The sequence below is a fragment of the Dendrobates tinctorius genome, unplaced genomic scaffold (assembly GCF_039654945.1).
Source record: "Dendrobates tinctorius isolate UK_male_01 unplaced genomic scaffold, ASM3965494v1 ptg000126l, whole genome shotgun sequence".
NCBI classification, from domain to species: domain Eukaryota; kingdom Metazoa; phylum Chordata; class Amphibia; order Anura; family Dendrobatidae; genus Dendrobates; species Dendrobates tinctorius.
Genome location: NW_027361794.1, coordinates 28,694,791 through 28,721,643, shown reverse-complemented (window position 1 = coordinate 28,721,643; position 26,853 = coordinate 28,694,791). Strand labels below are relative to the sequence as shown.

General features: G+C 45.9%; 1 long non-coding RNA gene across 1 annotated transcript; it reads right to left on the bottom strand.

Annotated features, from left to right (window-relative positions):
* Positions 1-24,547, bottom strand: LOC141047121 (uncharacterized). The gene is made up of 2 exons (XR_012219761.1): positions 24,432-24,547; positions 1-1,474 (listed from the first exon to the last, which is right to left on the bottom strand). It is a non-coding gene; the product is annotated as an uncharacterized lncRNA (long non-coding RNA).
* Between the last annotated feature and the right edge of the window lie 2,306 nt (positions 24,548-26,853).

Here is a 26,853-nt window from a genome sequence, read left to right as displayed (position 1 = left end):
TATACTTGTTAAAAATTTATATTTTATTGCACAAAAAGACACAAAAATATATACACAGGAAAAGTGCTGGAACATAAAATAAGGAGGGGGCCTACAAGTCCATGGAATCTCACATCCTAACACCAAAATTCACCAAAGAAAAAGTAAGGGGGTAAAAGAACAATGCACCTGATATCCTACAGATCATCACCTTGCAATGGTAAAACATTTGCTGGCCACATCATTTGTATTATGACATTTCATTGCTGCATAAAAGCAGCTATATCCAATTATCCCAAAAATGAACCTCAATTGAGGTAAAATTAATGCCGGTGAATATAATAAAGGCTAGACAATTCTATACCTGTAAATGCGGGTGGAGATGCCTGGACGTCCCTCGACCCCAACGCGCGTTTCGCACTGCTTCTTCGGGAGGCGTGTCAGGGCAGGGGGAGATCCGATTTATATGCCAGTACCACGTGTGCATAATCATTAAAAGTTGCGCAAACCTGCGTTCACTATGTCCACCATAATAGATCGCTACTGGCGCCTGCGCAGAAAACAATTGTACCGTTGTGGGGGATCAGTGGCGGCGCCTGCGCAGCATAGGTCTATAGTCTATAGTCACTATACCAAATGATCAGCTGCGCCTGCGTGCGATGAACACCAAAGGTCCTGCTCAAATCCCAATACTGAGGTGTTTATGACGCATGCGCTGCATCACGTGGGACATAGAGTCCAATGGGAATAATACTTTGCGGTCACATGATAAGGCATCGCCAGGTCCTATGTGGAGATGTGCGCACCTAATTCATGAACAGACCGCTTTGCATTTTCCACCGTCCCCGTATACCACGCACGCGTGCTACCACAAATGGGTGGGCATGAAATAACACGACCACAATTCCATCATATCATATTAGTGAATACATAGCTATAATAAAGTGACGGTGCAATTAAAGTATCAGTAAATCGATAAAAGAGCTATGTCTAAATATTCATATCTAGTGCAAACATGAACTTGATTATGACATTCCAATGCCCTGTCAATATCAAAAAAGTATATATAATGTTTATACGCTGTACTAGGATTAACAAATACATTTGTTATTAATATCACATGATAATATTCCTCAGCAATATCAGACTTTTGATTATAGTATTTAACTGACAAGACAATATCAAAAACTATACATAATATTTGAATGCCGTACTAGAATGGTATTAATAATATCGCATAGCGGTATCACTCAGCAACATCACCACTCAAGTGCAAAGCACAAGAGATGATAATGTCACACAAGGCGTCACTGCTGCGGTGTCAACCAAAAACAGCATAACACAAGATCCCATGGTCATCTCATATCCATAATGGCATCCATCCATCTATTAGTGCAGGACAACGAAACCCCATCGTAAAAAATCCTCTTCATGATCCCATCTGAGGAAAGATGTACATCATTCTGCGATATGAACAGGAGTGGAGGCAGGAGTACTAAACAAAAATAAAATTAAAAAGAGACACACAAACTAATTGACACATTAAAACCCCCTACCCTCAAAGTAGCCTAAAGTTATCAGAGATAAGCGCTAAAGCCAAAGCTTTCATCTAGACCCTGGGGTGTGAGGGTCCCCAGCCTATAAATCCATTGACATTCTTTTTTGGCCAGTATTTTAGAAACATCCCCCCCTCTAGGGCCAAGGGTCACCATATCAATCCCCTTCACCTTAAGCAGTCTAGAATTACATTGATGGTACTTCCTGAAATGCCTAGGAAGGGTCTTTAGAGAGCTGATGTCAGTGGCTGTTTTAGCTTTCTCAATGTCTAAACAGTGCTCACGGACATGAACTTTGAGCTCACGACTGGTCATACCTATGTAAATTTTTCCACAGGGACACTCTGCATAATACACAACCCCCTTAGATGAACAGGTGATATTGACCCTAATGTCAAATTTTCTAGACTGGTCAAAGTTAGAGAAACTAAAGCCCTTTTTCATATTAGCACAACCCTTGCAAAACCCGTAAGGGAAAAACCCTGTTAAGAGTGGCGGAAGGCACTAAAAAAAATAAATAATTAAAGTGCCTTTGCCACTCGGGGTCCACCGTGCGGCAGATGGCAAAACCGCTGCTAAGGGAGGCAGTGCACTACAGCGGTAGTGTGCACAGGGTTCTAAATCACCCAAGTGCAAAAGAGGCAGTCTCTGTTATGGGACACAGAGTTGCACAGGAAAATAATAAAGAAAAGGTAACGCTGAGCCTGTTAAACGCACAGCGGCACACGTACGGTAGCCGAACACAGGAGTAGTTAAAGTGGCACTACAACCAAACGGACTTACTGTAAATGAGCGTGTGCACGGCGTCGCAACTGCGAATGCCACAGAAGTCTGCAACCGCAATAACGCAAGCGCGATGCAGGACGCTTTGCTGCTGAGATGGCTTGAAGCTTGAGCGCGCTGGCGCTAGCGCTGCTACTGGCTGACCCAATCACTCACACACTCGTAATAACCGAGGGAAGGGGTTTCATAATAAGTCATCCACCAGACCAAGCATCCATCAACAAACATACAGCTGCAAGTATCAGAAAATACTAGCGCATGGCATAATGGCCATGCGCACTTTTTATAGTGACCGGGACCTTCCGGAAATCTCCAGAGACCTCAGCTGAACCAATGGTGACCCGAGGACCGAGAAAAACTTGCCTGATGGCAGTCAGCAAGTTAGCCGCGGACCGAATCTCGGGGTCACCACGCTCCCACAAGAGGCGTAGCCCATTCCAGCGCCTTGCCTGACAGTAGGGAGATGACAAAAGCCACCTTAGCCCACTCCGTAGGGAATTGCGCAGCCAGCAGCTCTAGGTGTATCGAGCAATACTGATAAAACCCCTACAGGAGGCGCCATCCCCAGCATATTTATCGGGCAATGGGAGGCGGGTAACTGTCGGCGCAAGGGCGGACATGGACATACGCCCTACCGCGTCCGTAAGTGCCTGGACGGCAGCATCTGTGGCCTGCGCAGCTGCGAGAGACCTCTCGAGGGAGGCCAAGCGAGCCTCGAGCTGACGCACAAGCTGTAACAGCTGCTGCTGATCCGCCATCTCTAGCCAGATCCTGGCGCTAGTATTATGTTAAGAGTGGCGGAAGGCACTAAAAAAAATAAATAATTAAAGTGCCTTCGCCACTCGGGGTCCACCGTGCGGCAGATGGCAAAACCGCTGCTAAGGGAGGCAGTGCACTACAGCAAGTATCAGAAAATACTAGCGCATGGCATAACGGCCATGCGCACTTTTTATAGTGACCGGGACCTTCCGGAAATCTCCAGAGACCTCAGCTGAACCAATGGAATCAGGAGCAGGACCTGAGCACCTGACTCCTGAACTCCAAAGGGAGCTCATTCCAGGAGCATGCTCACAAGCTGGCAGAAAGGACTTAGCCTCTGGAGATGAATGTGAGGATCTGGATCTCTGCATTAGTATGGCAGGACACAGATTCCTAACAAACCCCTTACGTTCTGAATTTTTCTTATTTTTTTCTTTTCTTTTGGGGTCATATGCACTGTGGACCAATATATCCCGCAGGTTGGGGGCCCTTCTTGCCACAAAAGACGGTGCATCTGGCAAGCATTGTTTAAGAATGGGATCAGTGAGAAGGATTTTCCAGTGTTTGTCAATAATTCCTCTCAATTCTGGCCACCTACTGTTATAATTGGTAATAAACCTTACCTGCTTGTCCCCCTCATCACACGACACCAGGGGCTGATTTTTGTGAAGAAGTGATTCTCTTGGCGTATTTTTGGCTTTATTATATCCCCTTTGAATGGCCTGGTGGCCGTACCCTCGATCTTGGAACCGTTTTTAAGAATACTGGATTGTTCCTCAAACTGAGAATCTTCCGAACAAATCCTCCTGATGCGCAGAAACTGGCCAATTGGTATGCCTTGAATTGTTGATTTAGGATGAGCGGCAGTGGCGGATTAAGTGGACTATGGGCCCGGGGCTGTTCATAAAACCTGGGCCCCTGTACCCCCCTTCCCACCTGAGCGCTGCGGTCCCCGTGCGGGAATTGACAGCCGTACGGACCGCAGCACTTGGTTTGCTGCGGGTCCATACGGAAAACCCGCCTCCATTCCACCATGTGAAGCCCCCACTCATCCCCCCTTCATCCTGTGAAGCCCCCACTCACCCCCTTCATCCTGTACAACCCCAGTCACCCCCCTTCATCATATACAGCCCCCAGTCACCCCCCCGTCATCATATACAGCCCCCAGTCACCCCCCTTCATCATATACAGCCCCCAGTCACCCCCCTTCATCATATACAGCCCCCAGTCACCCCCCCGTCATCATATACAGGCCCCAGTCACCCCCCCTTCATTGTGTACAGCCCCCACTCACCCCCTCCCCCATTTAATTCATTTTATAAATAAAAAAGTTCCCCATACTTACCTCACAGCCGGCTCGCTCCCCAGCAGCGCCTCTGCTTTCAGCATCCTCCGGGACATGTCGGCGCGTGCACGATGACGTCATCGCGCACGCCCGACATCTGACCCGGAAGTATAGCCGGAGGGCAGAGGCGTATCTAAGCTTTCTGGCACCCGGGGCAAGAATTTGGTCCGAGTGGCATTTGCCTCTCTGCCACCCGGCCCAGCCCGCCCCTGCCCCTGGGCCCCCAAAAAACCTTGGGCCCGGGGCGACCGCCCCATCTGCCCCTATTAGGATCCGCCATTGATGAGCGGAGGATGCATGCAGTAAGTAATTAGTTGATGTTGGTTTACGAAGAACCGTTGTAGACAAACTTCCATCAGGGAGCACTGAAAATGGATAAATCCAAGAAATTGATCTTTCGTCCAAATTTATAAGATAGTCTGATATTTTGATCGTTATCATTAAGTGCATTCATAAATGTCTCAAGGTCCACAACTGGACCCTCCCAGATGAACAAAATATCATCAATTTAACGAATCCAGTTGTGGACCCGATCAACATTAGGGATCTCCTCACCTTGGACGATGGACCATTCCCAGGCCCCCATAAACAAATTTGCATAAGAGGGGGCGCACGAGGCCCCCATTGCTGTTCCTCTTTGCTGCAAAAATATCTTCCCATCGAAAGTGAAGTCATTATGAGTAAGGATAAACCTCAACAGTTTCAAGATAAAGGAGGACATATCATTCAAGTTACTATGACTCAAATATTTCTCTACTGCCTTCAATCTGTCTGAATGACCGATAGAAAAATATAATGCCTCCACATCTGCGGTGACATGTACCATTTCCTCAGTAAGTTGAATGTTCTCCAGATGACCCTAAGCTGCGCTAGTGTCTTTAATAAAAGAGGGCAGTTGTGTCACAAGAGGTTTCAAAAAGTGATTCACAATAGCACACGCTATTTCACAAAGGCCTTCATTAGCTGCAATAATCGGCCTCCCAGGTGGGTTAAGGGGGTCCTTATGCACCTTTCGAATTAAATAAAAGGTCGCAAGCTTGGAACAACATTTTTCATAAATCCTTAGAAATCCATGTAGCCGCACACTCCGGTCCGAGTGCCGGTGGCAGTGCCGGGTGTTGTTTCTCGCATCACACACCCTAGTGTGACCCCGGCCTTAGAATGATTCTTGTACTCAGCGTTTGCAGGGTGCTGTGGCCTAGTGTTTGTATCTAGGGTATGTGCACAGTTTTATTTCCGGGGCAGAGCTGCTTCAGGAAAGTGTCTCCAGTCTTTTACCTGAAGGCGCCATGTCTTTTGTGCCACCGGCGTCTTTTCTCGATAGTTTCTATTATAGTTGCAGGTGACAGAATGTGCTACTTGTATTAATGGCCTCAGTTTCCAAGCACTGAAGCAGATAAAAGACGTAACAGACGGAGCGGGTACAGCAATGTGGTTTTCCATTGCCGTGCACTAAGTTCATGTTTAGCGGCAGGTTTGTGGCGCTTTTTCAATCCGCCTGACAAAGATGTGTGCACATCCCCTTACCTTGGTTCTGCAGCCACAAAATACAGGCATCCCAGCATGAAAACCATCTGTCCAGTCTCTGCTGCTTCTATAAGGAAGGCAAGGCAGCGATAACCTGGTTAATGGGTCACTACACATGGGCCGGTGATGGGTGCGGCCCCCAGACTCGAACTTTAGTGATTTTCACGTTTGAAAAAACTAAATGAATTAAAATCTCCTATACATTACAGTGTTAATCCGCGCAGAGTGTGCACTGGGGCGATCTATGTGGGGTCTGTGATCGGCGCAGGTTCAGAGACTTGTGGAGGGGATTGTGTCTGTGACAACGATAAAAAACGACAATGTCTCTGATTTTTATTTGGGGAGACACAGACTGCAAGAACATGAGCCTGTGAGCAGCACCATACACTATAATGGAAGAGAACTAATGAAAACCACAGAGAGAACATGGACGTGAGAAACGGCCGTCTGACTGAGACTTTCCTGTCATTACTGTGCTCCAGCATGTCCACGACCACCGACCAGCCATATACACGTCAGTCAGTGTCCTCTACGGCCTGTTCACACAGGAGGACGCACTTCTCTGTGCACACAGCGACTGGTAATATGTTCTGTGCACGTAGCATGTCCTGTTCTCAGGAGCGCATGTCCTGTTTACCCCGAGCAATGTGCCACCAAGAACCTGGATTGTTAAGCCGTGACTAATAATCATTTTTCCTTCCATCAGGTGATTACTGACCTATTGAAATGAGCCGATAATCAGGAAGCCGCGCTCTTACAATCCCACATTTCATGATTATTGGCTCATCTAAAGTGGCCATAATTCAGTGGGTGTCAGCTCTGCAGGTCACAACACTAAACGTTGTGATTGTAGGCCGCGGACCTGTATTAGACTATCTAGAGAGCAAGATTACAGAGGGTACAAGACGTGGGCCTGTGGTCTTACAAATGCCAGGGCTGAATTTCACTCCCAGTCCGGCCCTGGTTACACGGAAAATAAAGACACAGCCAGAATAAAGCCTTTTATTAGCAATAAAACACAGTTATACTCACCTAACGCCTATTTCCACCGAAGACCTCGTTCTCCTGTAATAAAAATAAAATACAACAATATACCATACCTGTCTGTCGCTCTGTCCCACGCCATAATCCATGTCTGATGGATAATTAGTTTTCAACCTGGACGGTGCCAAGATGCGACCATGCAGGCAGAGAACCACTGGTGAATGAGCTGCTGCAAGCACAGCATCATTGACCAGCAGTGACATCATCGAGGTTTCCAGCCAGGCTGAACTGCAGTGACCTCAGGACCGTGGGAAAAAGTTAGTGATGAGGTCACCACTGTTCAAGCTAAGTCACTTCACAGCAGATCACCGTGAGAATTCTGTTTGTTATTTTTTAGTAAAAAACAAAAACTGTGTTTTGTTTTATTTCTAATAAAAGACTTTATTCTGTCTGTGTCTTTATTTACCATATAACTATAGGATTAGTAATGGAGAGGTGTCTTCTAGACACCTCTCCATTACTAAGCCGTGGGCTTGATGTCACCTGTCAATACAAGGGTGATATCAACCCCACAAATATGAACTCCACTTGCCATCACTATAGGGCAAGTGGGAAGAGCTGGGCAAAGCGCCAGAATTGGCGCATCTAATAAATGTGCCTTTTCTGGGCAGCTGCAGGCTGCTATTTTTAGACTGGGGGGTCAATATCCATTGCCCCTTACAAGTATGAGAATACCAACAGCCAGTTTTTAGCTTTAGTGAGGCTGGTTGTCAAATAGGAAACAAATGGATCTTACAAATTATTTTCCAGCTTCACACTATACCCTACATACGGTTGTACACTACTGTCTGGGCACATGGCAGTGTTCAGAGGGAAGGAGCGCCATTTAGCTATTTGAATGCAGATCGAGCTTGAATAGTTTGCAGACACAATGTATTCGGAGCACTGTTCGTGGTCACCGGGCAGCACAAGAGATGTCCACCATGAACATTCTTGGCACTATCTTCTCTGCTTTCCATATCCCAAGGATTGCCTTGCTTATCACCCTTTAACATCCTCACATGGAATCTGGACTTACACAGGGACCCCTAGGCTTGGACCATGGTGTTACCTGCTATTCTGTGGTGTTAGATGGCAAGAAGAATAGCCAGGTAGCTGGGTCAGAACTAGAAGGACAGAATACAGAATCAAGACACAAGAGTAGTCAGTAAACGGGCCACGGTCACAACAGGAGATAAATACACAAGCCACAAGCTGAGCACAGAGGACTGAACCAGAGGAGAACAGCGCTGTATCTGGCAGATTCCGGCCATGTGCTTTGCGCTTTAGTAGGGTGTGGTACTTTCCAATTGGCTGAAGTAGGGAGCAGATTACTCCAGCTGGACAGCAGGAACAGATCCCAGATGAGATTGGACACACCATATGCAGAAGCCCTAATATAACTAAATGCCAGAAAACCAGAATAGTAGAAATCCCCATAAAGTGATTCCATATTATTAATTAATTCACTAAGGGTTATAATCCTTAGGAGGAGTGAATATTTTGACTCCACAGCCACTTTCTGGAAATGAACATGCAGTGGATGTTGGAGAGTGAAAATTACACATTTGCCATTTTATTACCCAGCACATAGTGCCCAGATTGTGCTCCAGGAGACACACACCGCAAATTTGTCATGTCGGACGCTATTCACACCACAGCGTCCGGCAGGCAGCGGTAGTTCCATCTCCGTCCACTATAGCCGCAGTGGCGCCGGCTTGATTTTACTCAGGTTATCAGGGGTTAATCTAGCTGGAAATCAGGTGGGATGTTTAGTCACGCCCACGGTCTTTAAATAGTCGTGCTGGCCTATGGGCGTCGCCGATTATAGCTTGTGTTTTATGCCAAGTGGTTCCGGTCTGGAGAGGAGGTGTTGGAGAGAGAAATTCGTATCTGGTGGCGTATGATCCGTTGTTACCTTTTCGCCTTCCTATATTTGTGTTTTGTTTTGCCCTGTTCACATTACGGTATTGTCCTGTGTGTATGCGGCGCGGTGCGGTTTAAGTTCTCCCTGTCTGTCATTACTGTGGGGGCTTTGGTGGTTTGATGACTCACTGGGTGGAGGGTGGAGGGTTCAGCTTAGGGCTGAGCAGGAGATAAGGAAAGGTTGGAGGCTCAGGCATTTGCACCATTAGCAAAAACCCTGGGTTGAGGGTCAGACAGGGTTTTCCCTAGTTGGAGGGACTCCGCAGGGGCCCCGGGTATTTCAGCCTTCTTTGACCTAAGCCCCGCGTAACATTATAATCGGCCCACAATATTTTGGTAGTCCATGGATTTCATGACTTCCATAAACCGCCAGTTGGTGGCGCTGTCCTTACAGGTCACCGAGTTGAAGGGGGCAGTTCAGTAGCAGGGCCTGGTTGTAGCTAATGTGCAAGTTGCTTCTGCAGGTGCAGGTGCAGAGTCGAAGATTCCGCTGCCAGAACGATTTGCTGGGGAACGCAGCAAATTTGTCATCTTTCGGGAGGCCTGCAAGTTATACTTTCGCATGTGCCCTGTCTCCTCAGGTAATGAGGCTCAGCGGGTGGTTCTGGTGTTATCATTACTGAGTGGGGACCCCCAAGCATGGGCGTTTTCCTTACCAGCTGACTCTGCTATGTTTCATTCGGTTGAGAATGTTTTTTCATCACTCGGGCTCATTTATGATGATCCAGACAGATTGGCTCTAGCAGAATCTAAAATCTGCGCCCTCCGTCAGGGGGAACGGATGGCGGAAGACTATTGCTCAGAATTTCGCCGTTGGGCAGTAGACACACAGTGGAACGACCCAGCGCTGCGGAGTCAGTTTATTCATGGGGTTTCAGGAAGAGTTAAACAGGCCCTCCAGATGTATGAGACTCCTGCATCGTTAGAGTCTGCCATGAGTTTGGTTATTCGTATTGATCGACGTTTGCGTCAGGGGGCACAGGAGACGCTACCCCTGGGGGAAAGCAGGGGTGCAAGTGTGGTTACTGCAGGTGAGCCCACGGAACCTATGCAAATCGCTGGGGTATCACATGTTAAGCGTCGCGTTCCTGGGTTCAGGAAGCAAGGAGCATGTTTTTACTGTGGTAAAAGAGATCACTATGTAAATGCTTGTCCTGTGTTACCAAAGAAAGTCGCACCGGCGGAAAACTGGTAAGCTCAGAGGGTATGGAGGAGGCCCAGCTGAGCGTATGCATATCCTCCATGATGGTATCTCAATGTATGCTCCCTGCCAGGGTTATTATTGCGGGCAGAGAGCTACCAATATCAGTGTTTGTGGACAGCGGTTCCACCACCAATTTCATGGATGAGGAGTTTGCACGCACGGCCGGTTTTAAGATCGAAAAACTCCCTCATCTTATTCGCGTGGTTACCATTAATGCCGCTCCCCTCCCACAGGGGGAGATTACTGAGTTTGTAGCTGAGGTTAAACTCCACATTGGGGTCCTACATTCTGAGTGGGTTACATGTAGGGTACTCAATAATCTCCCAGCACAAATGGTCCTGGGTTTCCCATGGTTGTCCAAGCACAACCCGGTGATTGACAGGAGAACCCAGGACATAGTCCAGTGGAGTGGTTTCTGTCAGGAAAATTGCTTGGCCACATGTGTGTCCGCCGTGAAGTCCAGCCTTCCGGAGGCATTGCTGTATTTTGCAGATGTCTTCTTTGAGAGGGGATGCTCAGAACTACCTCCACATCGAACCTATGACTGTGTGATTAGGTTAAAACCCGGGGCCAAATTGCCAAAGGCTAGGATGTTTAGTATTTCTGGTCTGGAGAGACAAGCTCTTAAAGACTACATCGCAGAGAGTCTAAGTAAAGGGCACATCCGGCCTTCATCCTCGCCTGTAGCAGCGGGGTTTTTCTTCATTAAGAAGAAAGATGGGGGGTTACGCCCGTGTCTGGATTTCCGGGAGTTAAACCAGATTACGGCCCGTGATCCCTACCCGATGCCTCTGATCCCTGATTTGTTCAACCAGGTGGCTGGTGCGAAGTGGTTTTCCAAACTTGACCTCAGGGGGCGTACAACCTCATAAGGGTCCGTCAGGGGGATGAGTGGAAGACGGCGTTTAAAACCCCTGAGGGTCATTTTGAAAGCCTAGTTATGCCATTTGGGTTGACAAACGCACCTGCTGTTTTCCAACATTTCATAAATGATGTATTCGCTCATGTGCTGGGGAAATTTGTGATTGTGTACCTGGATGACATCCTCATTTATGTGAGTGACTGGGACACTCATTTAGAGCATGTCAGGCAGGTGTTACAATTGCTCCGTGAGAATAAGCTCTATGCTAAGCTTGAAAAATGCGTATTTTTTGTTCAGGAGTTGCCTTTTTTGGGATATATTGTGTCCGCCGCAGGGTTTAAAATGGACGCCGCGAAGGTGCAAGCGGTGCTGTGATGGGAACGGCCTGATAATCTAAAAGCGCTCCAGCGGTTCCTTGGGTTTGCCAACTATTATAGGAAGTTTATTAAGAATTTTTCTACTATAGCCAAACCGCTCACGGACATGACGAGAAAAGGTACCAATCTCGCTATCTGGTCTGAGGTTGTGGTGCGTGCATTTGAGCTTCTGCCCCCATTCTGGTGCAACCGGACGTACCTAAACCTTTTACTGTGGAGGTCGATGCGTCTGAGGTGGGAGTGGGGGCAGTACTGTCACAGGGCTCGTCCTTGAGCAATATGCTTCCATGCGTCTACTCCAAGAAGCTGTCGCCTGCCGAACGGAATTACGATATCGGCAACAAGGAGTTGTTGGCCATCAAATTGGCTTTTGAGGAATGGCGTCACTTCTTGGAGGGGGCGGCCCACCAGGTCACAGTCATCACCAACCATAAAAACCTGCTCTATCTGGAGTCGGCCAAGCGTCTGTCTCCCAGGCAGGCTCGCTGGGCATTGTTTTTTACACGATTTAACTTTCTGGTGACTTACCGTCCTGGGGCTAAAAACACCAAGGCGGATGCCTTGTCCAGGTGTTTTCCGGGGGGGAGAACCTCGGGAAGATCTGGTACCCATCCTCCAGGAAGGTGTAGTGGTTTCGGCTCTCACGACTGAGGTAGAGGCGGAGATTGCCGAGGCCCAGGAGGAGGTACCGCCAGGACTTCCCGCTAACAAGTCATTCGTACCCCTTCATGTTCATCTTAAGGTGTTGGGGGAACACCACGACTCTGTCCTGGCCGGTCATCCAGGGGTTAGGGGCACCTTGGAGCTGGTATCGCGCCGCTTCTGGTGGCCAAAAATCCGGCAGGACGTGGTCTCGTACATGGCAGCTTGCATCACGTGCGCCAGGGCCAAGTCGCCCAGATCCCGTCCTGCTGGCACTCTACAGCCTCTGGGGGTACCTAGTAGGCCATGGACAGAAATCTCCATGGACTTTATCACGGACTTGCCTGCCTCGGTGGGGAACACGGTCATCCTGGTGGTGGTTGATCGATTTTAGAAGATGGCGCATTTTGTGTCGTTGCCTTCCTTGCCCAACGCGAAGATGTTGGCTCAGGTTTTTGTGCAGGAGGTGGTCAGACTACACGGAGTTCCGTCGGACATAGTGTCTGATAGGGGTACCCAGTTTGTGGCGAAGTTTTGGAAAGCTTTTTGCTCACGATTGGGGATCAAGTTGTCTTATTCGTAGGCGTTTCATCCACAGTCAAATGGTCAAACTGAGCGCATGAACCAAAATCTGGAGCAGTATTTGCGATGTTTTGTGTCTGACAACCAAGAGGAGTGGTCGCGTTAAATAATCACCGCCAAGAATCATCGGGAGAGTCTCCGTTCTTTTGTGTTTACGGGCACCATCCTCAATTTTGTACCTTGCATCAGGGTGGCTCTGGGGGCGTCCAGGAGGAGGAGCAGCTTGGAGTTCAACTATCATCGGTCTGGAGGAGTGTGAAACAGCAATTGCTGAGCATGAGTGCAAGGTACAAACGAGTGGCTGACGCTAGACGCGTGCCAGGTCCGGACCTGTGTGTGGGTGATTGGGTGTGGTTAGCTACTAAAAACATAAAACTCAAAATTCCATCATTGAAATTGGGTCCAAGGTTTATTGGCCCTTTTAAGATTGCTGCCATCATTAACCCGGTTGCTTATCGGTTGGAACTTCCTGCGGTATACAAGATACACAACGTGTTTCACAGGGCTTTATTGAAAAAGGTGGTAGCCTCTGTGGACACGACGCCGATGCCACCTCCAGTCATGGTGGATGGCGATTTAGAGTTTGAAGTCTCCAAGGTGGTGGACTCTCGAGTACTGCGCCGTACTCTTCAGTATTTGGTACAATGGCGGGGGTATGGTCCGGAGGAGAGGTCTTGGGTACCAGCCTCGGACATACATGCGGATCGGCTGGTCAGTTCGTTTCACCGCCGTCATCCGGACAAGCCGGGTCCTATGAGTCTTGAGGGCCCTGGGGTCCCTCGTAGAAGACGGGGTACTGTCATGTCGGACGCTATTCACACCACAGTGTCCGGCAGGCAGCGGTAGTTCCATCTCCGTCCACTATAGCCGCAGTGGCGCCGGCTTGATTTTACTCAGGTTATTGGGGGTTAATCTAGCTGTAAATCAGGTGGGATGTTTGGTCACGCCCACAGTCTTTAAATAGTCGTGCTGGCCTATGGGCGTCGCCGATTATAGCTTGTGTTTTATGCCAAGTGGTTCCGGTCTGGAGAGGAGGTGTTGGAGAGAGAAATTCGTATCTGGTGGCGTATGATCCGTTGTTACCTCTTCGCCTTCCTATATTTGTGTTTTGTTTTGCCCTGTTCACATTACGGTATTGTCCTGTGTGTATGCGGCACGGTGCGGTTTAAGTTCTCCCTGTCTGTCATTACTGTGGGGGCTTTGGTGGTTTGACGACTCACTGGGTGGAGGGTGGAGGGTTCAGCTTAGGGCTGAGCAGGAGATAAGGAAAGGTTGGAGGCTCAGGCATTTGCACCATTAGCAAAAACCCTGGGTTGAGGGTCAGACAGGGTTTTCCCTAGTTGGAGGGACTCTGCAGGGGCCCCGGGTATTTCAGCCTTCTTTGACCTAAGCCTCGCGTAACAAAATTAAGTGGATTCTTCTCACTATAATATTGCTAAATACAGGGATCCTAAATGTAGTTTGCGCACACTGCAAGACTCCGAAGTGAGAGCGGATTTTGCTGGATTGGTTTATAGAAACTCTGTTGCTTTTCAGCAGCCTTTGAGCCACTAATAGTGTGGGAACCTCTGTTTTTCCACTGACAGATGATGGACCTGAGTGGGGACTTGTTTTTTGTGAGATGAGAATTGGTATTATTTTCACCTACATAGCATTGATTGGTTTCTTTATATTTTATATTTGGGAGGCAGAATGAACAAACAGTTGAACACCGCACACTACTGGTTCATCCAACAAGGTTTTCTATTAGACTGTGAACTGTCATTGTCTTGGGAAATAATTAAAGTTTTTTACATAAACTGTCCATAAAAATGGCAAGCTAAGTATAAATGTTCAAAAATATAAAACTGAAGGATATTTTATTAAAAAAATAATTGTTTATCTTAGCAGATGACTGTACCAGGAGATCAGAGGGACAGCTGACATCTTCAATTTTTAAATCTGATGATCTTGAGATCCTACAAGATACAACTGAAGTGATTGCTGTTACTCCAGATATACCATCATCCATTCACAGCAAAGATCTGTCATCTGATCCTATGAAACAGGTCCCATCTTCTGATTCATTACTGACTACTAAGGAAAATCAAAGTCACAGAAGAGGCAATAAAAAACAAACTGCTCCTAAAACAAAGAAGCCATTTTCATGTTCAGAATGTGGGAAATATTTTGCACAGAAATCAAATTTTGCTATTCACCAGAGAACTCACACAGGGGAGAAACCCTTTTCCTGTTCAGTATGTGGGAAATATTTTGCACAGAAATCACATTTTGTTATTCACCAGAGAACTCACACAGGGGAGAAGCCTTTTTCCTGTTCAAAATGTGGAAAATGTTTTAACAATAAATCAGCTTGTGTTAATCACCAGAGAATCCACACAGGGGAGTTGCCTTTTTACTGTTCAGAATGTGGGAAATGTTTTAACAGTAAATCAGATTGTGTTAAGCACCAGAGAACTCACACAGGAGAGAAGCCTTTTTCATGTTTAGAATGTGGGAAATGTTTTGCACAGAAATCAAATTTTGTTACCCATCAGAGAACTCACACAGGGGAGAAACCCTTTTCTTGTTCAGAATGTGGGAAATATTTTGCACAGAAATCACATTTTGTTACCCACCAGAGAACTCACACAGGAGAGAAGCCTTTTTCCTGTTCAAAATGTGGAAAATGTTTTAACAATATATCAGCTTGTGTTAATCACCAGAGAATCCACACAGGGGAGAAGCCTTTTTACTGTTCAGAATGTGGGAAATGTTTTAACAGTAAATCAGATTGTGTTAAGCACCAGAGAATCCACACAGGAGAGAAGCCTTTTTCATGTTTAGAATGTGGGAAATGTTTTGCACAGAAATCAAATTTTGTTACCCATCAGAGAACTCACACAGGGGAGAAGCCTTTTTCATGTTCAGAATGTGGGAAATGTTTTAGGCATAAATCAGATTGTGTTAAGCACCAGAGAACTCACACAGGGGAGAAGCCTTTTTCCTGTTCAGAATGTGGGAAATATTTTAATCAGAAAGTCCTTCTTGATCGCCATCAGCGCAGTCACACAGAGGAGAAGTCATTTTCATTTTCTTAATGTGGGAAAAATTTTACTTGGAAATCAACTGTTAATAAACATCAGAGATGTCACATAGGGGAGAAGCCTTTTTTATGTTCATAATGTTGGAATAGTTTTAACCAAAGTTGAATCTTCTTAAATGGGTTGTCTCTTGTCATTCCTCATGTTTGCTGACAAAAGGATAAAACTAAACCTTATTAATTCCAAATGTAAAGCTATACCTAAAATTCACCCCCTGAAGGTTAGTCGGAAAGTGACTAATAGAAAAAACATGTACCCCACATCTCAGTATATAGGGTGAGGTGACGTATACACACTCACTCTCCAAGTCTCTCATTTCTATGTGTTTCATTGTCCTCATCAAAGACGACTCATGAAGAGACTATTTAATATTGGCATATACTCAAGTGAGACTAGACAAAAAAAAACTAAAATCATGTATCATGTTATCCGAAACAGTCAGAAAACTAGCCACATATTGGCAGATCCCAGACCTCAAACTATATACTTCGGACGTGTATAAGCCACTCCAGTGTCAGGAATAGATAGTATGAATTTGAATTTACGAAATGGCTGCAATGAAACAATTTAAAAATTGAAAGGGGTCTGAATACTTTCCATACCCACTGTATCAGTAAAAATAACTCATCTTTATTAGGTAAAGTATAAAAGAATTGCACCATTTTCCGATACCCGTCGCGTCTCCATTTTTCATGACCTCGGGTTGGATGAAGGCTTATTTTTTGTGTGCCGAGCTGACGTTATTAATGGAGACCATTTTGGTGCAGATACGATCTTTTGGTCGTCCTTTATTGCATTTTAATGCAATGTTGTGGCGGCCAAAAAAAAGTAATTCTGGCGTTTTGACATTTTTTCTCGTTACGCCATTTAGCGATCGGGTTAATTCTTTTTTATATTGATAGATCAGGCGATTCTGAACGCCGCTATAACAAATATGTGTATGTTTGATTTTTAATTGTTTTATTTTGAAAGGGGCGAAAGGGGGGTGATTTCAACTTTTATACTTTTTTAAAATATTTTTTAAAACATTTTTTTTTTTACTTTTGGCATTGTGAAGACATACAGCATTGTATCTTAATTAACCAGACGATTTTTTTTAGCAAAAGAAGAATAATAGAATGTTATCTGTATGTTGGCTTTAAATTTAAGTCTTGATTTCTAGTTGGTCAAGAAAACAGACTTTTGTTTGTGTAAGCCGGTAATAAATGACTATTATTGTGCTTATCCTTGATCACTAGTGATGATTGCTGATATGCTAATTATGCATTGTGTTATCGAGCCAGTTTGTTGACTTCTAAAGCAGAGAGGGAAAAACTATGCAAATAGTTTACATAATCACCCTACACTGTCATTTCTGTCTGTGGTTCCACTATTACTCCCCAGCAACAGGCCCGCTGTCTTGGGGTCATACTTGACTCCGAGCTTTCCTTTGCCCCCCACATCTGATCACTGGCTCGCTCTTGTTATCTGCATTTCAAAAACATTTCTAGAATTCGACCTTTTCTTACTTTTGATTCCGCAAAAACTCTTACTGTTTCTCTTATTCATTCTCGTCTCGACTATTGTAACTCTCTTGTAATCGGTCTCCCTCTTACCAAACTCTCCCCTCTCCAATCTGTCTTGAGTGCTGCAGCCAGGATCATATTCCTTGCCAATCGTTACACCGATGCTTCTACCTTGTGCCAGTCATTACACTGGCTACCCATCCACTCCAGAATCCTGTACAAACTTATTACCCTCACCCACAAAGCACTCCATGGCTCAGCGCCACCCTACATCTCCCTTGTTTCAGTATGTCACCCTACCCGTGCCCTCCATTCTGCTGATGACCTGAGGTTAGCATCCTCAATAATCAGAACCTCCCACTCCCATCTAAAAGGTCAATATGATTAGTCCCCAATCCCTACAATTTTAAGCGTGCCCTGAAAACGTATTTATTCAGATTGGTCTACCGCCTCAACACATTAACCTAACTATGCCTGTGTGGCACAGTCAAAAGTTTTACCATAACCAGGTTCCCCGTATCATGTTCCCACATGCTTTATGCATCCATTAGCCCTCTGTGTCTGTACTGTTACACACTTAACATTATGGCTGGTCCATACAATCAGGGCAACTGTTACCACCCACCTTTCGTGTTTACCTTTTTTCCTCATAGATTGTAAGCTTGCAAGCAGGGCCCTCATTCCTCTTGGTATCTGTTATGATCTATGTGATTATTGTTATGCTGTAATGTCTATCGTCTGTATAAGTCCCCTCTGAAATGTAAAGTGCTGCGGAATATGTCAGCGCTATAGAAATAAAATGTATTATTATTTTAATCAAGTAATGCTATAATAATCTCATCTCCATTCTTACCCTTTATGTAAATACTGAATGAGGGACATTTGTTAAGTCTAAAAATAGGTTACATGCCTCTGTATAAAGAGACTGAGAGAGAAACAGCCAGAGAGATTCTGCCAAGATATCTATACATCCAAAGGACAAGAGACAGGACAGCAGCCACAACATCATCACAAGGGACACGGATCTATCATTCTATAGGAAACAACCTAGGGATTTTCAGCCTTGGCTGGAAGAATACAGTTCTGCTCCATTGACCATCATTGAACCATGGATACGTTTCGAGAAGCCAGATTGTGATCTTTGGATCAACTGGCCTTGCACCTTGTATGGACTGTCATCTTCCTACGCTTGTCGTTACTTCCTCTCTGTGTGTGTGCCACAGGTGGAGTAGTGACCCTGGAAGATCTGAAGTCACAGCAGCTATTATCCCAGTGGATCAGTTGCGGCAGTGATAAGCATAGAGGTCTGCTGGAGACCTCTGGTTATCATGTCAATCCATCGGTGACCCATGATCATTTGGCGGGGTCACCAATGGGCGGGATTTCTGGCGCGCTTGCTGGAAGTGCACATTAAATGCCAGTCAGAGGCTGTTCAGGGCAAATGGCAGCTGTTCAAAACAGCTGACGTGCCGGAAAAGATGTGGGCTCACCGCCGGAGCCCAGATCAAAGGGAGGAAGTACATTTACGCCCGATGTCGGAAAGGTGTTAAAGGAGATTGTTTTTACAGAGACAGAAGTGGTAATCAATCATGTATACATACAAATAATTACAGAAATACACAGCTTCTAATGATAAATAGTATAGAGTTACCACAAGAAAATATAATTTATGTAAACCATGTGTAGAGATAAAAATTCAGGCAAATGTCAAATGTTGTAGCGCCATCTAGTGGCCATGTGCAAAAGTGCCATCATAGAGTAACATGTATCCTAAGAGAGTGTCACTATCAAGGGGGAAATGAGATAAGTGCTCCGTATTTATTGAGTGTAAGATAAATCCATACATAGATATATGTAAGCGGATTGTAGATCTATCACTGGATATCAGTGTATAAGGGGAATAGATGCTGTGCACTTATAGATGAATAGCTTATATAATGATGACACGGGGGGGCGTGTCAGGATGAGGAGCTGAGCGGGCGCAGGGAACGCTAGCTCCGGGCCCCAGCAGCAACTAACGGTGGGGGAAACCAGGAATTCCACTCACCACGACCTCAGACGGGGTCCGTGCACTAATGGGGCGCGCAACGAGGAGCATTGGAGCAGCGCTGGGCAGGATGCCGTTCATTTTGCCGGAGCCTGGGAAAATCCAAGATGGCCGCCACAGCACTCACCATGCGGCCAGCGGTGGTGTTGAGCGCTCTGGGGGGTCTGATCTGACACTGGGCCAGACCTTACTGGAGAGGGGTATGAGTACAGAGGAGCAGGCACAGGAAAGATCGGGCAGCTCTTTACCCAGGAGCCCGGAGAAGCACAAAACGCAAGTATATGCACCTGACACAGGGAACCCCTCCACCCCTATCACTGAGGACACACTGAAGTCCCTGCTGGGAGATCTAAAGCAGGCTATACATAGTGACATTACCTCAGCCTTCACTGCACTACAGAAAGACATTGGGCACATAGGGGACAGAACAGCCATACTGAGGAGAAGCTGGAGGAGTCTCCACAGCCCACAACCACTTATTGGACTCTCATTATGAGGCAGATGAGATCACCGCCCTAAAACTAAAGCTGGTGGATTTGGAGGACTGCTCCATGCGCAACAATCTGCGCTTCAGATGGATACCAGAAAGCGTTACTGCAGACGCGTTGAAGAAGTTCCTAATATTTCTTTACCGCACTAGTCTCCGAGGCGGAACAGCGAGACCTCATAATAGACAGAGCGTACAGGTTCCCCAAACCCAAAAATGCCCCCGCTCTGTGCCCAGGGATGTAATTGCCAGGCTTCATTTTTATCATTTTAAAGAAACCATTATAAAAGCTGCAGCGGGCGGACCGGAGCTCCCAGAGGTTCAAGAGCATCATGGTGTTCACCGACCTATCCGCCGTCATCCTGAACAGAAGGCGGGTGTTCTCCACAGCCACGAAGATCCTACGGGACAACAGGATCACGTACAAGTGGGGCTACCCGGTGATCGTCACCAAGAATGGGGTCACACAGGTCCTGACTTCCCCCTGAGAGGCCATGTCTCTGCTGCAGAAGTGGTCGCTGGCGACGGTGGACGGGGATACCAGCTCCCCGCTGAAGAAGATGCCGCCCACCCTGATGAAGGAGTGGACATGAACAAGAGAAAAGAATACAAGACTATTTTTCACCATGGTCTGCGGAGGCACGAGAGGAGAGGTTTTTCTTTCTCTTCACCCCCCCCACTATATACTGGACAGAGGAGCATATCAGCCCCCAATGCCCCCACTATATACTGGATAGAGGAGCATATCAGCCCCCAATACCCCCCCACTATATACTGGATAGAGGAGCATATCAGCCCCCAATGCCCCCACTATATACTGGATAGAGGAGCATATCAGCCCCCAATACCCCCACTATATACTGGATAGAGGAGCATATCAGCCCCCAATACCCCCCACTATATACTGGATAGAGGAGCATATCAGCCCCCAATACCCCCCACTATATACTGGATAGAGGAGCATATCAGCCCCCAATGCCCCCACTATATACTGGATAGCGGAGCATATCAGCCCCCAATGCCCCCACTATATACTGGATAGAGAAGCATATCAGCCCCCAATACCCCCCACTATATACTGGATAGAGAAGCATATCAGCCCCCAATACCCCCCACTATATACTGGATAGAGGAGTATATCAGCCCCCAATACCCCCACTATATACTGGATAGAGGAGCATATCAGCCCCCAATACCCCCACTATATACTGGATAGAGAAGCATATCAGCCCCCAATGCCCCCACTATATACTGGACAGAGGAGCATATCAGCCCCCAATACCCCCACTATATACTGGATAGAGGAGCATATCAGCCCCCAATACCCCCACTATATACTGGATAGAGAAGCATATCAGCCCCCAATGCCCCCACTATATACTGGATAGAGGAGCATATCAGCCCCCAATACCCCCACTATATACTGGATAGAGGAGCATATCAGCCCCCAATACCCCCCACTATATACTGGATAGAGAAGCATATCAGCCCCCAATGCCCCCACTATATACTGGATAGCGGAGCATATCAGCCCCCAATGCCCCCACTATATACTGGATAGCGGAGCATATCAGCCCCCAATACCCCCCACTATATACTGGATAGAGGAGCATATCAGCCCCCAATGCCCCCACTATATACTGGATAGAGGAGCATATCAGCCCCCAATGCCCCCACTATATACTGGATAGCGGAGCATATCAGCCCCCAATACCCCCCACTATATACTGGATAGAGGAGCATATCAGCCCCCAATGCCCCCACTATATACTGGATAGAGGAGCATATCAGCCCCCAATGCCCCCACTATATACTGGATAGAGGAGCATATCAGCCCCCAATACCCCCCACTATATACTGGATAGAGGAGCATATCAGCCCCAATGCCCCCACTATATACTGGATAGAGGAGCATATCAGCCCCCAATACCCCCCACTATATACTGGATAGAGGAGCATATCAGCCCCCAATACCCCCCACTATATACTGGATAGAGGAGCATATCAGCCCCCAATACCCCCCACTATATACTGGATAGAGGAGCATATCAGCCCCCAATGCCCCCACTATATACTGGATAGAGGAGCATATCAGCCCCCAATTCCCCCACTATATACTGGATAGAGGAGCATATCCTGGAGATTCACTTAGAACCAAACTCTATTTTTGAAACTGTTACAGTTTTTTCACAAAATTAAAAAAAAAAAATTGTTATTCCCCCATTTTTTCCTAATTGTCTAGTGGTGACACATAGATTGTATTTGTAATCTGTACATGGTTCTTCACATTTCTAGCATTAATGTAAAGGGACTGAATAGTCCATTGAGAAGATCCCTTCTGTGGAAAGAGGCCCAATCCCTAAAAGCAGATGTATTGTGCGTTCAGGACACCCACCTATATAGCACTGACGCCCCCAGACTGCAGAATAGAAATTTCCCAAATGTCTTTCATTCCCAAGCAATTGACAAAAAAGAGGAGTAGTAATCGCGATAAAGAACACCGTCACCTTCCTGCTAATCACCAGCGTAGTGGATGACGAGGGCAGATACGTCATCCTAGTCTGCACCATAAATAACAAGACCTACACAATTGTCTCTATTTACAACCCTAACTCCAAGCAGATTTCATTTCTTAAAGACACCCTGGCGGTAGTAGCAAAGGTTAAAAAGGCGCCCTGTTAGTCTGCGGGGACTTTACCATCACCCGATGTCCTAACATTGACAAATCGGTGTCCCCTCAAAAGAAAGAAAATACCCGATCACTCTCTCAGACCCTCCTAGCGGAAGAACGCTATGATGTCTGGCGGGTTCTACATGCCTCCGAGCAGGATTACACCATCTACTCACACTCCCATAGAGGCGACTCCAGAATTGACCTAATGGTGACAGATAAATGGTTATTACAGGACGTCCAAAAGGCCACGATAGGGAACATCACCTGGTCGGACCATGCCCCGGTCTCCTGCCAAATTACAGAGGGACACAACTATCCGACATATTCCACATGGAGAGTAAATAACTACCGAATCACAACCCATAAAATTAGGCCCCAATTTCAGGAAGCATTATCAGAATATTTCACAATTAATATCACACCTGATGTGTCCGTATCTACAGTATGGTGCGCCCACAAGGCCAACATCCGGGGTAAAATAGCGTCCCAGAATAAAAAACCAACACTACACCAAATAGAGGAAATTAATCAAAACATAGCCGCCCTAGAAGAGGCACACAAACGTAGCCCCACAAACACAATCCTCCAAACATTACAGAAACTAAGGTATGAACTATACCAACTGCTCCAACACAAATACGAGCACAATCTACGGAAAAGTAAAGCCAAATATTACTGGCAGGGGAACAAACGGGCAAAATTTTAGCCAACAAAATCACAGCCAAAATGACCAAAGATTGTCCCACATACAGGGCGACCAAAAAATATATATAACCCTAAATTGCTAAAATCTTCTCAGAATACTATTCCACCCTCTGTAATCTGCAGGAAAATACCGCAATTCCACAACCCCACCCCCAACTAATAAATCAGTTCTTAAAGAGCGTAAAACTTACTAAAATACCGGAAGACGAATTACACATGTTGAATCAACCAATATTCCAAACAGAAATACAGCAAACAATTAGAGGGATGAAAAATAATAAGTCCCCCGCCCCGACGATCTAACGAGCGAATACTTCAAAATATTCCAAGATATGACATCAATTTTCCAAAATTTTATCCTTGTTTAACTCACTGAAAAAGATCAATTGATGGCGCATCGTATCCATTGACTGACACCTGAGTATAAGGTTTGCATGGAGGTAGTGAACATATTGTAAGAACTTCGGGCTGAGATTTTCCCTATCCAGGACTCTGTATAGAAGGGGCCATGACACTTTGTCAAAGGCCTTTTCGGCATCGAGACTCATCAGCATTGCAGGTGGCCACAATGTATCTTGAGCCAGGACCGTGGCTGCGACCGCCATGCGAATATTTGCCACACTGCTCAGTCCCTGGCTAAATCCTGTTTGAGCCTCACATAGGAGGCCAGGTAGCAGCATCTGCAGTCAGTTCACCAGGATCCTCGCCAAGAGTTTATAGTCGTGGTTGAGGAGTGAGAGTTGGCGATAAGATTGTGGCAATAGTGCGTCTCCTGAAGAAAAATCACATCTGGTCGGAATCATTTTATGTGTATTAAAACTGTTTTGCATTTAAGGGTGGTGTTAAGGCCCGTCACGTTCCATGGCAAGAATTGTAAGTGCGGAGAGGAGTAAATGGTGTCAGAATCTGGTGTCTGAGGTATACTTATCCTTGGTCCCAGGGCGAGGTCAGTGCGGAGTGTAGTATTAAGGTGTGACCATCCCTTTCAGTCCCAGGAAGCCGCAGGCATGAACAAGTATTAAACTATACCAAAAAGAGAAAAACGAAGGAACATGATCCCAATATATAACAAATTTTATTGCACCATGATTAAAAAGTATATATCATACAACACCATATTTTAATAGTACAGTACAGAGTATATAAGGGGAGAAAAATACCTCACCCTAATATCAGCAAACTTATGGTTAGTGGATAAGAGACAAACTGTATGACGATACCCAGCACCTAAATAGGGCGCAGCATAGGTCTATTATATATTGTTATGCTGAATATGCAGCCTAAAAATGACCTACAAGATGCAGCAGATTTGCTATAAGAAAAAGGCACACACAAAAATCGCCATATAGAGAAATACCAGTGTACCTGTAGTCATGCTGCCACCCAGGTGGAGGGGACCTGTGAACACACCCCGACGCGCGTTTCACCGCCTCTGCAGTTTCATCAGAAGTATTAAAGGTGGGTTCCGTATCCATTGGTGTTTGATCTAAGAAGGGGGAAACACAAGAGGATAGAGGTAACAGAGAACAATAAAAAAGTAAACAACATAGTTAACTTTACAAATCGGTGGTGGGAGCTCGCTGGGAATATACCAGGAGAGCCATGCCACCAGCAAAGAGAACACTCTATAACAAAAACAACAGTCCTCCTAGAGTGAGAAATAACATATATAGCAGGTTTCATAAATCATCCCACTGTGACGTCTCCATGGTGTTGTAATCTTCTGTATGCCATTGTAGGGAGATGGGCCGGGCCAGTAACATTCCTAATAATACATCCGGTACTACCCCCCCATGGCCAGCTAGGGTTGGTAAATGTTCCAATGACATTTCCCAGTGAATGCATTTGTATTGGTTGAAAGCAATGTTAAAGTTGAAAAACGCTTCAAAAATGCTGCGTCTGAACATAGCCCAAGTGGCAGAGGAAGATATTGGTCTGGGGTTAATTATTTTACCTTATATACAAGTCATTAACCTGGAAAGGATGCACCTTAACATATTTCCCAGCAAAATCCATTTTGGTTTCGTTTTTGTACGTTTATTGGTGAACCTGTAAAAATGGTATGAAACTCTGAGAACATTGTTTACAGCTGTGACCTAGGAGTGACAGATGCTTCCAGGGGTCTTCCCCATGATGTTCCCGTGTCATTTGAGCAGTGTTTCAATAATTTTCAGATGTTTTTAGACCTTAAAAGGACCCCTGGGGGATCGCGGTAAAAATGCTCGGGTCTCCCATAGACATTGGGCTCGTTGTTCTGTCCGAGTACCCGAGTATTCCAATTTGCTCGACCCGAGCAACCAGCACCCGAGCATTTTAGTGCTCGCCCATCACTAGCCATAACCAATGTGGACATGTCCAGTTCAATAATGTTGCAATGCTGACCCAAAGTAAGGGAGGATAAGATGAACCTACCACGCTCCCCCGACGCACGTTTAGCGTATCAGCTTTCTCAAGAGGAATTGCCATTGGAGTCCTGCCCCATTAGCTATTTATATGATAATCTCATCTGCCAATTACAGTGGAGCATGGTTACTCTTGTCCACGTCATTATGATTTGCTTCTACCCACCACCATCATAGCGGCGTGCGTGTCGGGTAAATCAAACCCAGTGACACCATAGACACGCATGAGTCACATAACAGATAACCTGACAGTGCAGAAAGGAACAGGAGCGCAGGGTGCAGGCGCACATTGGTGGCCATTTTTAAGAATTCAGCTGGAAACAGCCATGTATAAGGAGATTGTTCTGGCATAAAAGTCATGGAATCACATTGTAAGAAAAAAACAGACTTGAAGGAATGGGGAGGGAACAGAATGAAAGCTGCTACCAGGCGCCAATCAATAGGATTATATGTAACAAAAATTGTACAAAGTGTTGAGTGCCAGAGTCGGTGAATAAAAGTTATTAATGTGCACATACATCATGGTAACGACTTGTGGAAATATTAGCAAATAATATGTAAATGAACAAATACTGACACTGTGTGAAAGGGTGTCAGGACAAAGGGAGAAATAATGAGGAGAAAAAAATAAAATATGTGAAAAAAACAAAAATGAATGAAAAATAAGAATAAAATAAAAAGTGAAAATACGAGTACAAGTGAGGCTTAGGCCTCTTTCACACTTCAGTTTTTTGTTACAGTTAAAATCCGCCAAAAAGGCGGAAAAGCGGATCCGTTCCTATCTGATGTGAACGGATGGCACAGGATGGATTTTTTGACGGATCCGCAGAATGAAGAATTTTAAAGAAACCGCTGGCTGAGAGAGAGAGAATTTTTGTCCTCCGCCAGAAAGGATTTCAGGGTTAATTTTCTCCCTGACTTCCTTTCTCCGGGCATGCGCACTGGAAAATGCGGATCCAACAACAAAAAAAAGTTGCAAGGTCCGTCCAGGCATGCCGGCGGATGAAAAAATTTGGCGGATCCTCACAAAAACGGATCCAATGGATGGCCATCAGTCAAGATCCGCCAGTAATGCAACTCAATGGGGAAAAAAACGGATCCGCAAAAAAAATGGCGGCTCCGTTTTTTTCAAAACCTGGCGGATTTTGACTGATGGTCAAAAACGGAAGTGTGAAAGAGGCCTAAGAAGATGAGATACAGTAGATCTGTCAGTTGCTGAGCTCAATTCCCTCAATATCCATGGGTGAATGCCATCTGGGCCGGGGGATTTGCCACTGTTCAGTTTGCTCAGACGCTGGCGACCTTCTCTTGTGTTACACTAGCTACAGTAGTGTCCAATATAACAGCAGTCCAGTATGACTAACCCGATTAATCCGTTTTTGGTA